General features: G+C 43.2%; 1 non-coding gene across 1 annotated transcript; it reads left to right on the top strand.

Annotated features, from left to right (window-relative positions):
* Nucleotides 1–9,943: 9,943 nt before the first annotated feature.
* On the top strand, nucleotides 9,944–10,015 carry TRNAD-GUC (transfer RNA aspartic acid (anticodon GUC)). Its single transcript has one exon. It is a non-coding gene; the product is annotated as a tRNA-Asp (tRNA).
* Nucleotides 10,016–10,613: the final 598 nt, after the last annotated feature.

Genomic DNA, 10,613 nt, shown 5'->3' with positions numbered 1-10,613 from the left:
ATCTAAGACAGTAATATTGAAGACAGCAAGAGAGAAGTGATTCTTAACATTCAATAGATTCTCAGTAATATTATTGCCAAATTTATTATCTAAAACTTGGAGATTAGAAGGCAGTAGGGTGATATGTGAATGTATGAGTACAAACAATTGAATAATCCAGAGGAAATGAGATAATTACTAAAAACAAAATATTACCCAAACAGAAGAAATTAATCTCTCAAAAGACCCATAGAAGTAAAGAAATTAGTAATTTTTAAAAGACATATTTTATTTTATTATTTAGGTAACATAGTTTATAGAAGTATTAAAGCTTATGCTTTTGTCACTGTGTCACATCCATTTTTAAAAAAGCTGAATCACTGTAAGATAAACCATTGTGAAGCTATTAATGATTGGGTTTCAGTCATACAATGTTCCAACACCCGTCCCTCCACCAGTGTGCATTCCCAGCCACCAATGTCCCCAGTTCCCCCCCCGCCAACATCCCATATCCATCTGCCTCCATGGCAGGCAACTTTCTTCTTTCTCTCCCTCTCTCCTTACTTTATCACATCCATTATTAAAATACCAGAACCTCTTCACCATTGCCCCTAGGTCCCTTCTTATCTTCTCCTTCTCCATGACTCTGATATGATAAATTCTGTTCTATGTATAGGGTATAAGCATTTTCTTTTATTGGTCATTGTATATTTCCTTCATTTTTTATATTCCACATATGAACAAGATATTTCTCCTTGTGGCTTACTTTACTTACCATGACACCATATAATTTTATTTTATTTTTTAAAATTTTTTGACACCATATAATTTTATCCAAGTTGCAGCAAAGGGAAAGTTCTTATTTTCTTATAGCTGAGTAGTATTGTATTGTGTATATATATCACAATTTCTTTATCTACTCCTCTATACTTGGCACTTGCTTTGTTTTCAGATGCTGCATATTAGAAATAGCTCTGCAATCAATATAGATGTGCACATAATTTTTTAAATGAATTTTTTTCCTGGGACAGATGAAAATAATAGAATTGTTGGATCATATGATAGTTTATTTTATAAGTTTTTAGATGTCTCCATAATATTTTTTATGGTAGAAGCTAGTTTACAATCTTAACCAACAATGAATGAGGGAGGTACTTTTTAAAAATAGTTTTAAAATATTTTTATTGAGGTACTATGATTAACAAAGTAGATCACAATAAAAATATTGTTATTGAGGTACTATGATTTACAAAGTTATTTATACCATCCCAAGTTTACAGTCATTCATGATCAAATTCCAGACGTACAATTTCCCAATATTAATCCCATCACCAGTATTAAGGGCCACTCTTGATTGGGCTCCAGAACCGTATGGGATGCCGGATACCGAACTTGGGGTGACCACATGCAAGGTAAGGCCCTAACTGCTGTACTATTGCTCTGGCTTCAGGGTTCCTTTCTTTAAAAAAACTATTTTTTACTTAATCATCGTAAAATTACAAAGTTATTCATCATTGATATTCAGTCATAACATGTTTCAACACCAATCTATTCATCAGTGCCCTCTTCTCTTCCCCAAACCCCCTCCTCTCACATTTGCGTCCCACCCATGGGTCTGCTTCTACAGAAAAGCACTATATGTATGTGTATGTTTATGTATGTGTATGATTTGTACGTGTTTTATAGTGTTGTTTCCAACAGGATTTCATACATAGCACTCTAACATCTCCACCTCTTCTTTTTCATAGTTGAATGCTACCCTCCAAAGGCAATGGAAACAGAGGGTTTCTTTTAAAAACCAAATTCCACACTCTTTGTTTCTGCTTCACTTCCCCCTTGCCTAGGATGTGCTCCTTAGCTGTTTCTGACCTTGTAAACATTGGTCATTCTTGTTAGTGTGAAGTGACATTTCAACATTATTTTGATCTGTATTTTCCTGATAATGTGATGATTAACACTTGATGAAGTGATGATTAACACTTCATATACCTGATATCCACCTGTATGTTGTCTCTGAGGAAATGTCTGTTCAGCTCTTCCACACATACTTTTTTAAAAGAGTAGATTTGTTGTTGATCTTTGTGAGTGATTTTTGTATCTTGGATACCAGCCATTTTTCAGATATCTGGTGTGTATATATCTTTTACTATTCAATACAGGGCCGGAGAGATAGTACAGTGATTAAAGTGCTTCCCTTGCACTCATCTACCACCACATATGATCCCCAGGATTGATACCTGAAGACTGCTGGTGTGCCCCCCAAATAAAATAAAACAAAAAACAAAGAAATACAGTGCCTGATTTTCACAGTACAGAAACTTCTTGTTTAATGTAGTCCCATATTTGTTTGCTTTGGTTTTTCTTTTTGTTATTTTTTTCCTTGACAATTGAGAGTTTTAATCATTGAAGACAATTCTGAGGTCAACATCATGAAGAGTTTTGCTTCTGTTTTCTTAATTATATTTTTATGGATCTGGGTTTAGCACCAAGGTCTGTAATGCATTTTGAATTAGTTTCTGTGCATAGTGAGAGTTAGGGATCTAATTTTATTAACAGTTTTGCATGTGGCTGTTTTTAAATTAATTTATTTAATTAATGAAGTATGATTTATTAATAGTTAAGTTTTAGGCATATAATACTTCAACACCAATACACCAGTCCCATCATTAGTGTCAACATCTCTTCACCAGTGTTCCTATATTCCCTCCCCACAAACCTACACCTTATTCCTGCCTGTCAACTTTATAGGCACATTACAAAGTTAAAGTAGTTGCAGCTTAGGTCTCATATTTTCAGTTTTGATGTGCTTATCTTTTGAATATGTCTATACCATTCACTCATATCATTGGCATATTTTTATTCATTTTAAATTTGTTGGGGTTCTGGGGAATGAATTCAGGACATCATGTATGCAAGGATATATTACTGGCACACCCCTGGCTTTATTTTATTTATTTATTTTTATTAATTAATTTATTTATTTTGAATACCCATCCCTCCACCAGTGGCCATTCCCCACCACCACGGATCCCAGTATTCCTCCTACCCCCCACCCCCCACCCCCCCGCCTCTGTGGCAGGGCATTCCCGTTTATTCTCTCTCTTCTATTGGGTGTTGTTTAACGTTGGATGATTTACTTTCCATTGATCACTTTGTATATAAGGAGATGTCACACGGCTGGGAAGTGGCCACGCGGTTTGGAGTAAAAGTCCTAGTTCCTGCATGCCTGAACTATGCTTGTAGAGGTTCATGGTCACCGGGGTTCCATCTGGAGGAGGTGAGATGCAGCACCTACCCCATCTGGGACTTCCCAGTGATCTCGGCTCTTTTTGGGACCTAGAGCATTCTCCGGGAGCTGTGGAGCCTCCCAGCAGCCTTTCTTGTCTGTGGCTGTGTGCTGTAAAGATGGCACTAGGGGGTGGGTTGTGGGCTTTATTTTATTTTTTTAATTGCAAAAGTTGCATTAAATTAAATGAAAGTGCTTGAGCAGAATCTTTTAAATTGTTTTTATTTAGGCATTCTGATTTTTGAAGATGTCCCATGACTTTCAACATACAGTGTTCTGACACCAATTTCATCACCAGTGTTAGTACCCTTAAATATACATGTTCATAACTGCTTCTATGTCCCACATAAGTACCACAGAAAAAGCAGACCTATTGATACTATACAAAGTTTTAATTTTATAGCAATTCCCTTAGCCCACATCTCTTTATCTGTTTCCTACCTTCCTGTTTGTTTCTTAACCACTGGTCTTCATGGCTTTCAATTGGTGACACACCTAATTTCTCTGGCTTCAAATTTTTATTTCCTTATTGGCCACAATCTAGCTTGTTCCTCTAGTTGTACTATATTTGGGTGCTGATGAATTTCCTTAATCCACTTGCAAAGCCTGTCCAATTTACAGAACCATCTTATCTCAAGGTAATATGGATTATGTCCCACTATATTTTTTCAAGTTTTTGTCACTTGGTCCACAACAAAAGGCAGGGCTGCATCTACATCAACAATGGGAAGATGAAGTAAACCTTATATAAGTTGATTATATGCTTTCATTTCTGGTCCAAAATTACTTTGGTTATATCATCCTTTCTGAATTCTCACTTCATATAATTTTTTAATAATTTTTAAGTTAAAGAAGTGTGGTTTACAAAGATATTGGTAGTTGAGTTTCATCATATAATATTTCAACACAAATCATATCATCAGTGTCAACTTACCTCTACCAATGTTTCCATATCCTCTCCCCACCCCAACTCCCACCCCATTCCCTCCTGTCAACTTGACAGGCACATTACAAAGTTTTTGTGTTTGCAGCTTAGATCTCATGTTTTCAGTGTTGCTTAGTCTGTGTTTTAGATATATGACTATATCACTCATTCATATCATTGGTGTAATTGAAACCCTGATGACTGTTTACCCATTTCTTCCTGTTCTCTTCACTACACCTTGATTTCTTTCCTACTCTATCCTTTTTTTTTCTTTTTGAGTCATAGTATAGCAAGTACGGCATTTGCCTTGCACATGGCCGGGTCGGCCGGCCGGAGTTAAATTCCTCTGCCCCTCTCAGAGAGCCAAGCAAGCTACCGAGAGTATCTCTCCAGCAGGGTAAAGCCTGGAATGCTACCTGTGTTGTATTCGATATGCCAAACACAGTAACAAGTCTCACAGTGTTACTAAGCCCGCTTGAGCAAATCGATGAACAACGGGAGGACAGTGACAGTATTTTTTGGGTCACACCTGACAATGCACAGGTGTTACTCCTGACTCTGCACTCAGGAATTACTCCTGGCGGTGCTCAGGGGACCATATGGGATGCTGGGAATCAAGCCCAGGTCAGCTGCGTGCAAGGCAAACCCTACCCGCTATGCTATAGCTCCAGCCCCTCCTACTCTATCCTTTTCCTCTCTAAACACTTGGGTAAAAAGTGATCTAGGATTCCCCTTTCACTACAATACATTTCCTCATCCAATATTCTATATACCACAGATAAGTTGGATCATTTTTTGATTCTGTTTTCTGACTTATTTCACTCAATATATCTTCCAGTTCCAACCAGGTTGCAGTAAATTGCATGATTTCATCATTCCTTGAAGCTGCATAGTATTTCATTCATGTGTATATATGCCACATCTTCATAATCTATTCATCTGCCATTGGAAACCTAGATTGATTCCATATCTTAACTATTTGACTGAGTGCAGCAATGAATAATAGCGTACTTACATCCTTTAGAGGAAGTGTTTTCATGTCCTGAGGTTAGATGCCTGAAGTGAAATTGCTGGTTCATATGGTAGTTCAATTATATGTTTACTAAGAACTCTCTATACAGTTTTCCTCAGGGGTTGTACCAGACAACATTTCCACCAGCACTGGTTAAAAGTACCTTTTACACCATGTTCCTGAAAAGATAGATTATTACTACTATTATTGATACTTTCCATTCTCACTGGCACTGGCATGAGATTGCATCTCATTGTCGTCTTGATTTGGAATGCTTTGATGATAAATGATGTTGAGCATTTTTTCATGGGCTGGAGCAAGAGCACAGCGGTAGAGCGTTTGCCTTGCACGCAGCCAACATGGCCGACCCAAGTTCGATTCCTCCGCCCCTCTCGGAGAGCCCGGCAAGCTACCGAGAGTATCTCGCCCGCACGGCAGAGCCTGGCAAGCTCCCCATGACGTATTCGATATGCCAGACACAGTAACAACAAAGTCTCCAATGGAGACGTTACTGGGCCCACTCGAGTAAATCGATGATCAACGGGAGGGCCTTTACTTACTTTACTTTACTGGCCATTCGCCTGTCTCCTCAGAGAAGTGTCTACTCATTTCCTCTCCCCATTTTTTCTTTTTTTTATGTAGGAGTACTGCTATTTATTCAGTCACTGATTAGCTGATTGAATTGTGCATGAATTCCAACTTATTTTTATTTTCATTTTTTATAATTTTATTTATTGAATCACCATGAGAGCAGTTACAAAGCTTTCGGTCTAAGTCTCGGCCATACAATGAAACACCCATACCTTCACCAGTGCTCATTCTCCACCCCCAACAACCCCATCCCACACCCTCCCCCTACCTGTGGGGCAGATGATTTCCACATTATTCTCTCTACTTTGATCACATTCAATATTTTGACACCAGGCCAACCATTATTATTTGAGATTTTACCCCAACACTCAGATCTGCTAAAAAGGCAACAGTAGACAATTTGTTTTCTATTGCTGGTTATGAATAACATATGATGTCGTGTGGCTGCAGTAGTGGCTGAAAGATTTTGAAATTCCAAAATTTTAACACTTAAATCTGCAGGGATTTCTGCCAAAACCTGCTGGGTTCCAAGATTTGCTCCTGAGTCTCTGGGAGCATGGCCATTAAGCAGCTTGATCAGGAGCCAGAAAGGCCATTCATGGGTGATGACTTAGGGTCTCGTTGTGTGTGTGTGGGGGGACAGGACCGGCTCCACCCCCATCCCTTGAGGCCCAAAATGTCTCGTCACTGCGGGCCCAAAACTGACTTTCCCATGGCCTTTGGAGGATGATGGCCACCGAGCAACCAGGGGGAAGCAGGCGGAGGGACAACACCCTTTCCCGTCTGGCGTGGCCCAGTGACAGTAACCTACTGCATGGTCCAGACGCATTTCTGCTAAAAGCCACTGGGTTTCAAGATTTGTTTCTGAGTCTCTGGGATCATGGCTGTTAAGCAGCTTGATCAGGAGCCAGAGAGGCCATTTGTGGGCAATGACTTGGGGTCTCATTCATTGGGGTGGGGAGGACAGGACCGGCTCCACCCCATCCCGCTAGGCCCAAAATATCTCCTCACTGTGGGCCCAAACCTAACTGTCCAATAGCCTCTGGAGGATGATGGCCACTGAGCCACCAGGTGGAAGCAGGTGGAGGGACAACACCCTTTCCCCCTTGGGATGGCCCGGCAACAGTAACTTACTGCGTGGTCCAGACGCATTTCTGCCATAAGCCACTGGGTTTCAATATTTGTTTCTGAGTCTCAGTGATATTGGTCATTAAATAGCTTGATCAGGAGCCAGAGAGGCCATTCGTGGGCAATAACTTGGGGTCTCATTGGGGTGGGGAGGACAGGACTGGCTCCACCCCATCCCATGAGACCCAAAATGTCTCATTACTGCGGGCCCAAACCTGACTGTCCAATGTCCTCTGGAGGATGACGGCCACCGAGCTGCCAGGTAGAAGCAGGTGGAGGGACAACACCCTTTCCCCTTGGGTTGGCCCAGTGACAGTAACCTACTGCATGGTCTGGACGAATTTCTGCCATAAGGCGCTGGGTTTCTAGATTTGTTTCTGAGTTCTGGGATCATGGTCATTAAGCAGCTTGATCAGGAGCCAGAGAGGCCGTTCGTGGGCGAAGACTTGGGGTCTCGTTGGGACAGGGAGGACAGGACTGGCTCCACCCCCATCCTGTGAGGCCCAACAAGTTTCATCACTGCGGGCCCAAGCCTGACTGTCCAATGGCTTCTGGAGGTTGACGGCCACTGAGCTACCAATGGATAGCAGGTGGAGGGACAACACCATTCCCCCCTTGGGGTGCCCTGGTGACAATAATGTACTGTGGGGTGCAGACGCATTTCTGCCAAAAGCCACTGGGTTTTGAGATTTGTTTCTGAGTCTTTGGGACCATGGCTGTTAAGCAGATTGATCAGGAGTCAGAGAGGCCGTTCATGGGTGATGACTTGGGGTCTCATTGGGGTGGGGAGGACAGGACCGGCTCCAACCCCATCCTGTGAGGCCCCACGTGTCTCGTCAATGGGGGCCCAAACTTGACTGTCCAGTGGCCTCTGGAGGATGGCGGCCACCAGGCTGCCAGGGGGAATAGGCCAAGGCACGAAGCCTATTCCCACCTGGGTTGGCCCAGCACCGGTAACCTACTCCAGGGACCGGACTCATTTCTGCCAAAAGCTGCTGGGTTTTGAGATTTGTTTCTGAGTCTCTGGGATCATGGCCATTAAGCAGTTCAATCAGTAACCAGAGAGGCCATGCCTCCAATTATATAGCTGAGCTGGAGGTGGTTTGTAGATGTGTTTCCCACATACCTAACTTTTGGCCATTTACTTTCTTGGTAAACTTTGCCCCAAGTGTTTGGGATCTGGCCAAAGGCACAGCAGCAATTTTGGGGTATCTGGAAGTCTTGAAGGCGCCATCAGGCTGCTGATGCACTCGTTTCACAGGTACAGATTGACCTGCTGGCAGCACCATACCCCCTTCCTTTCCCCATTTATGATAGTTTTTTTTAAAGCACTGTTCATTGAAGAGGCTTGCATTCTTTTGTTTTGTGTTCTTAACCCCTTTGTTTCAAATAACTGCCTGCATATCTCAGGGTTTGTTTTTGGGCTCTCAGTATTATTCCATTGGTCTGGGAATGTGCTTTAACTGCATTTTTATGTAGGATATTGCTATTTATTCAGCCATTGATTAGGCTGATTGAACTGGGCATGAACTCCACCTTAATTTCCCCCTTTTTTATAATTTTATTTATTGAATCACCATGAGAGCAGTTACAAAGCTTTCAGATTTAATTCTAGGTCATAAAATGAAACACCTGTCCCTTCACCAGTACCCATTTTCCACCACCAAAAGCCCCAGTATACTCCCCATCCCACCCATCCCCCCACCTGTGGGGCAGATGATTTCCACATTACTCTCTCACTCTTCTTTGATTACATTCAATATTTTGACACCAGACCCACCAATATTATTTGGGATTTTACCCTAACACTCAGATCTGCTGAAAAGGCAACCGTAAACAATTTGTTTTCTTTTTTTTTTTTTTTTTTTGCTTTTTTTGGTCACACCTGGCAATGCACAGGAGTTACTCCTGGCTCTGCACTAAGGAGTTACTCCTGGCGGTGCTCAGGGGACCATATGAGATGCTGGGAATCGAACCCAGATCGGCTGCTTGCCAGGCAAACGCCCTACTCGCTGTGCTATCTCTCCAGCCCCTGTTTTCTATTGTTGATTATGAATAACATTTGATGTCGCTCTGCTGCAATAGTGGCCACACAATTTTGGAATTCCAAAATTTTAACAATTAAATCTGGAGGGATTTCTGCCAAAATCGGCTGGGTTCCGAAATTTGTTCCTGAGTCTCTTGGATCATGCCCGTTAAGCTGCTTGATCAGAAGCCAGAGAGACCATTTGTGGGTGGCAACTCAGGATCTCATTGGGGCGGGGAGGAAAGGGCCAGCTCCATCCCTATTCTGTGAGGCCCTGCATGTCTCATCACAATAGGCCAAAACCTGACTGTCCAATGGCCTCTGGAGGATGGCGGCCACCGAGCCTCCATGGGGAACAGGCCAAGGCACGAAACCTATTTCCGCCTGGGGTGGCTTGGTGTCAGTAACCTACTGCAGGAACTGGAAGTGTTTCTGCCAAAAGCCGCTGGGTTCTGTGATTTGTTTCTGAGTCTTTGGGATCATGGCCGTTAAGCAGCTTGATCAGGAGTCAGAGAGGCCATTTATGGGTGGCGACTCAGGGGTCTCCGGCTCCACCCCCATCCTGTGAGGCCCCATGTGTCTCATCACTGCAGGCCCAAACCTGACTGTAACTTGGCCTCTGGAAGATGGCGGCCACCGAGCCACCAAGGGGGAGCAGGTGGAGGGACAACACCCTTTCTCCCCTGGGAACCAGAGAATCCATGCCTTCAATTATATAGCTGAGCCAGAGGTGGTTTGTGGGTGTGTCTCCCACATACCCAACTTTTGGCCGTTTACTTTCTTGGTAAACTTTGCCCCAAGTTTTTGGGGTCTGGCCAAAGGAACATCAGCAATTTTGGGGTATCTGGAAGTCTGAAGGCACCATCAGGCTGCTGATGTACTCATCTCATAGGTACAGATTGACCTGTTGGCAGTACCATATCCCCTTGACTGCATTTTAACTGCCTCATTTTTTATTTTGGTAGTTTTATAGCATAGTTTAAAATCAAGGGCCCGTCCTCGTTAGTATAGTGGTGAGTATCCCCGCCTGTCACGCGGGAGACCGGGGTTCGATTCCCCGACGGGGAGGCCGTGTCGCTTTTTGTGCTCGCTTCGGCAGCACATATACTAAAATTGGAAAATCAAGAAAAGAAATAATTTCAACATTTCATTTCATTTCATTTCATTTCATCATCCTGTTAATCGTCGATTGCCTCGAGCAGGCCCCAGTAACGTCTCTTTCATCCTAGCCCTGAGATTATATTCACGGCTCTTTAGGAGAATGAGACCCATCATTGTTACTGGTATTTGGCATATTTGGTAGGCCACGGGGAGTTTGCCAGACTCTGCCCTGTGGGCAGGCTACATTCGATAGCCTGCAAGTTTGTCCAAAGTAGGAATGAGATAATAAGATGTTGCACGGCCGCGAATGCGGCCGCGCGGTTCCGGGATCTGGATTTTATAGTCTCTGAGTCTTGGCCGCTGATGGGATTACACGGTGCCAGGGGGCCAGGTGGTGGGTGTGACCCCCGCCTACTGGAATGTGGAGGATCTGGGTGGAAGATGCTCGACTCCAAATCGAGTAGGCTTGGAGGTCTCGGCCCCGGAACCCGCGTGGCTTTGTCCCTCTGCCAGTACCTTCATGTGTGCGGAGAGTGGTCTCAGCATGGTGGTGGCTGGTCCTGGA

This window comes from Sorex fumeus, unplaced genomic scaffold (assembly GCF_029834395.1).
Source record: "Sorex fumeus unplaced genomic scaffold, SorFum_2.1 ptg000073l, whole genome shotgun sequence".
Classification (NCBI taxonomy): domain Eukaryota; kingdom Metazoa; phylum Chordata; class Mammalia; order Eulipotyphla; family Soricidae; genus Sorex; species Sorex fumeus.
The sequence above is the reverse complement of the archived record's forward strand: the minus strand, read 5'-3'. Positions and strand labels throughout refer to the sequence as shown.